General features: G+C 45.6%; 1 protein-coding gene across 1 annotated transcript in view; it reads left to right on the top strand.

Annotated features, from left to right (window-relative positions):
* Window positions 1–1,570: 1,570 nt before the first annotated feature.
* Window positions 1,571–5,352, top strand: part of CDC42SE2 (CDC42 small effector 2) — a 130,465-nt gene continuing 126,683 nt past the window's right edge. The window contains exon 1 of the mRNA XM_027869235.1: window positions 1,571–1,692. The gene's annotated coding sequence lies outside the window, so the exon portion shown is untranslated. The remainder of the gene's footprint in view (window positions 1,693–5,352) is intronic.

Raw genomic sequence — 5,352 nt, 5'->3', positions numbered from 1 at the left:
CACCTTACTCTGTAATTCAATGGCATTGGACTCCTTGCTATTTCTCCTTCAAGACACTCCATCTCTCAACGCTACAAATTTTCTCTGGCTTTCCCCCATGCCTGGAATTCTCTTCCTGCTCCCCTCAATCTCCTGGGTTCCCTAGCTACCTTCAAGACCCTTTTGCAAGAAGCCTTCCAGTTCTTTCCCTCTGAAATCTCCAATTTATCCTGTTTGTGCATTGTTTGCAAATTGTCTCCATGGGATTGTGAGCACCTTGAGGGCAGAGACTGCTTTTGCATTTGTTATCTCCTGCATTTAGCCCACTTCCTGGTGCTTAATAGAAGCTCATTGACTTGACCACAAGTATCCTAGTCCTTCACTGAATGCAAACTTCTTGGGGGGGGGGCAAAAATGATTTCATTTCATTCCTTTCAACTTGCACAGAGCACACTAAATGCTTGTTAAATGGCTGATCTATGAAATGAGAGGGCTGAACGAAGTAACACGTATAATAAAAAAAGCACTAGATTTGAATTAAGTGGACCCAGGCACGACTGCCCTGGGCTATATGTGCAAAACTGGCAGTCTGATTCCTTTAATTAGATCCAGTTTAAAGGAAACCTTAATATGTAACATTCAGAAAGGGAGGTGGCCAGGTTGCACTGCAGGCCCCGGGTCTGAAGTCTGCCTCGCTCGGAGTTGCTGAGTTGAGGAAATCCTCCCCAATCCTTCCCCTCCCCGCTGCAGCCCGACTTCTCGCTCTCAGACTGGGCGCCAGAGGGTGCCCTAGGGCCCGGCCGGCCTTTTCAGGTTCCTCTCCCAGGAGTGGTCAGGAGCGTGGCGGCTGTTTGAAAGTGCGGCAAAAGCAGAAGCGGAGGGCAGCCGCCGAGCCGTGGGCATGGCCGAGGAGGCAGCGGACAAAGCTAGCAGGATTCAGGGCGGCCTTTCTGGCCTCTGCCCCTCCCAAGTATCCCACCTGGTCAGTGACCCGAGGGGCCAGGCGCGGAGCGGAGAGGGGGCAGCCCCGGCAGCCTCAGCCACGAGCAGAGTCGGGGGCTCTTCGTTACTTCCCCTTGAGCCCGAACGGCACAGCCTCAGAGTCGCCATCTTCACCTCCTTTCCAACTTGCCTCGTTCAAGTCCCTTTCCCCTCCCCCTTTTACTAATTTCCCTTTTCCCATCTGCGATCTTCGCTCACTTTCAGCATTTTAGTGAACCCTCCTCATTGCAGGAAGGTAGAAGGGGGTGGGAGTGAGGAGAAGAGAGAGAGGTGAATGGCAGCCCGCGGTGCACGCCCTGCAGGAGGCTGAGAACCCGGCAGCTGCGCCCGCCCGGGGAACCCGGAGCGCCGGAGTGGGGCGAGGGGGAGGGCGGGAGAGGCGACTGGCGGGGTGGGGGTCCAGTGTGTGTGTTGTGTGCGTGTGTGTGGGTGTGCAGGGAAGGGGAGGGGGTGCGGCGCAGCGGCCGCATTAGCATTATTCCGGGTTCCTCCTTCTGGGGGAGAGAGATCGTCTGTTATCACCATTCTCTCTCCGAGCCCTAGGGAGGGGACTGCGGAAGGGAGGAGACTAGGAAGGGGGTGGGGGACTTCGGAACGAGGGGGCAGTGCTGAGAGCACCGGAGAAACAGCAGAGGAGAAGCAGCCGCTAACCGGGAGAGAAAGGGAAGAAAGGAGGCGATCAGACAAAGGAGAAGACCCGCTATAAAGCTGGTGAGTGGATGGAGGCAGCGGGGAGGCGAGGCGAGGCGGGCCAGGCATCCAGGTCCAGCGGTGCGCGGCGGGGCTCGGCTGCTCCCACATTCCCACCTCCGCTCCTCTCCGTTTCACTATTCGTTCTGCCCTCTCCACCCCCTCCCCCCTTTTTATGAGTTAGTTGGGAGAGGTCACTTCCCAGAAAGCCTAGCCTCTAGCCCTAGTTCCTGCTGCAGTAGCAACCCGTCCCTGGCTGCTTGCACATCCTGAGCTGCAAGGAGACATAGCAACAGGGGCACTGAGACGGAGCTGGGCTGAGCTGGTTACCTCTTCCTCCTCCTCCTCCACCCCCACCCCCAAGAAGAGAAGAACAGACAAAACCACCACCAACAGAGAAACCAAGTCCGAATGAGCCTTGTTCTGCTTCTCTGTGACTCCACCGTAGCCCTCACCTCTAACACCATGACGGTCCAGACCGGAGCGCTGCTGGAGGCGAGCGTGAAGCTCCATTTTCGTTTCTGGGCACATTTTTCTATTCGTTTTTAGACGTTTGATTCCCTTCCTCTGGCTGTCCGGCTTTTACTTTAAATGATTAGTTTAAAATGCTTTAGCACTTTTGTGCGGAACTAGAGATGATTCGAACTGACGTGACATTGAATGAAAATTAAGACAATTCCCTTAACTTTTTAGATACTTGAAAGTCAGATTCACTAGCAGTGTAAGTGTGGAATCAGAGACTAATCAGATTTCCCATTCCTGTAGATTAAAGAGGTGTCTTGAGCCCTGCAAACTGAAATTGGCAGGACATCTGTAGATTTTATTTTTGTGGAAGAGATAATGGTTTCTTGTATAGGAATTGGATGTTAGCTGAGAGGCAGAAGTTACCCCAGCCTTCCCCAGATATTCAGAACCATGATGGAATTAATATTTGAACAACTGGGTTATTTCTCATAGTTACTTAACAGGAGGCTTTTTTTTTTTCATCTGAAGCACAAGTGGCTTCTTGTTCCTTTTTTTCTCATCTGCTGTGTATAGGAAAACATTTAAAAATTACTCATGAGTTTCAGTGGGTGAAGGAAGTACTGTGACCCTAGATAGTCATCATTTTATAGCAGTTAAAAGTAAATATGTTTTGTAAAGGCGACTACACAGTTAGCAACTTTTTTTTTATTGTAGTTGGTTAGAAATGAGATCAGTACACTCTGTAAAGGAGCATAAACTCAAACAGGTTGATAAAAGTGCCTACTGAGTTCAAGGGCAAATGGATGTTTCCATAGGTATGTTTTGCTGGTATTGGGTGTGGTAGCTGCTCTATAAGGTAGCAATGATAGCTGAAAAGAAACTAGAGTGCTGACTTCACATGTATGAAACATTCTGGTTTATTTTTAGCTGTTACTTTAATAAGCATTTACATTGGGGAAGTGTTAAGTGTGACATGGAATTTGTAAGCGAAACTCAAATGTTCAAGATCAAGCCTTTTATGTATGAAGGCAGACAGGCAAAACCTAAGCCTATCTGATTAAAATGAAGTCATGCATATACACCCCCCCCACACACACAGAGACCCTACCCTCTCTCCCTCCCACACCATGGACCAGGGAAGACTTGATATTTGGTGTTGAATATATGAATGTTTGGTGTTACACCTAGCATGAATGAAGACAACCAGGATGTAGACCAATAGGTAGAACCTTAATTGCTGAATTTTAATATGTAAGTCCCTGCCTTAGGTCAAGTCTAGGCAAGACAACAAGCATTTAAGTATATTCTTTATGTTGGGCATCCTGCTAAGTCTTGGTAATACAAAGAAAGGCAAAAAATAGTCTTTGCCCTCAAGGAACTCAAATTCTAATAAGGGAGACAGCCTGCAAAAACTGTTTAAGAACAAGGGCAAAGTGGAGTTAATCTCCAAGGGAAAACACTAGTATTGGAAAAAGCCTGGGAAAAGCCTCTTGAAAAAGCTGGGATTTGAGCTGAGACTTGAAGGAAGTCAGGGAAGACAGTGGTCAGAAGGTGAGAAGGCAGAACATTCTGGGCATGGGGGGCAGCCAGTGAAAAATTCGTGGAATCAAGAGGTGGAGAGTCATGTGTGAGGAACTGACTGCAAGGAGGCCAGCATTGCTGGCTATGTGGGTGCAAATCAAGTGCCACAGTAATGTCTGGTGTTACCTAAATAATTGCTTCCTTGCCCCTCTCTAACTGAATGCATTTGAGACTAAAGAAGAGATTTAATGTATGATCTTTGAAAGTGGAAAATAGCTAACAATAAATGCAAAACTTATTTTGCCATTACACACATCAATAGTGTTAGAAATAAAATATTTATTTTCTTTATGAAGCAAAAAGTAAGGTGAATTTGTAAAAATCTTATCCGAAGATTAAACTTTTTGGCTAAAATTAATGTTATATGACAAAACTACCACTTTTTCTCTTTTGTTATGTATGATTCACATATATTAAAACCCTTGGAGCTTTATCTAAGTGGGGAGAGATTCTAGACTTAGAATTGGTGGGAATAATATAGTGGTTTTAGGTTTACATATTATCTTATTTGATCTGCACTACAACTCTCGGTAGTAGATGCTATTATTATCCCCATTTTACAGATGAGGAAACTGAGGTTGAGAGGTAAGTGACTGAGGTAGTATTGGAACTCAGGTATTCTTGACTCCAAGTCCAGCACACTGTGCACTGCGTCACCTAGCTGCCTCTAAAGAATGGAGAAAAAGGGGGCAGCTAGGTTGCACATTGAATAGAGCACCGGCCCTGAAGTCAGGAGGACCTGAGTTCAAATGTGACCTCAGACCAAACACTTGACACTTACTAGCAGTGTGACCCTGGGCAAGTCACTTAACCCCACTGCCTAGCAAAAAATTTAAAAAAAAAAAGAAAAGACCTGAAAAATGGAGAAGAAACACACTTTGTGATCTTTTATTCCAATCCCCAGATTTTACTGATAAGAAAACTGAGACCCAAAGAATTTTATATGATTTTTCCTAAGGTCACACAGTGAAGAGGTGGCAGAGCTTGAACTAGAGTCCAATATTAAATGTTCCTCTGTGTGTGTGTATCTACATATATGATAAAGTCTGTATGATACAGACTACATATACATATGGAGAAGTCATATAATGTTAGGGAAAAATGAATTGATTTGGAGTCAGGATATAGGTTCAAGTTCTGACTCTACAAGTTACTACCTGTACTATCTTGGATAAGTGAGAGTGATGAAGAGAATAAGCATAGCACCTACTATATGCCTGGCACTGTGCTAAGCGCTTTTACAAATATTATCTCATTTGATTATTTAACTTCCTTAGGCCTCAGTTTCTTCATCTGTAAAATCGGGATAATAATAGCATCTACCACACAGGGTTGTAGTGAGGATCAAATGAGATTATATTATTTTCACCAATTCTAAGTCTAGAATCTTTTCCCATTTAGGTACACATCAGGAGTTTTAACATAAGTGAACCATATATCCCTTCCAGATCAAACTTTATGGTCCTTCCCTGTGGGTCCTTCTAGCTCCCAGTTTGTGATGCTTCTGTGTCTAAATCCTATGATCTTAAAATTACAGATGTATGTTACACCTAAAAGTATACTTGAATGATTCAAATGTGAATAAGTTACGTGGAGGCGGGGTGGGGGTGGGGGAGTGAGCTCTTAAGCACATAC

The sequence above is a fragment of the Vombatus ursinus genome, unplaced genomic scaffold (assembly GCF_900497805.2).
Source record: "Vombatus ursinus unplaced genomic scaffold, bare-nosed wombat genome assembly UNPS02014792.1, whole genome shotgun sequence".
NCBI lineage: Eukaryota > Metazoa > Chordata > Mammalia > Diprotodontia > Vombatidae > Vombatus > Vombatus ursinus.
The sequence above is the reverse complement of the archived record's forward strand: the minus strand, read 5'-3'. Positions and strand labels throughout refer to the sequence as shown.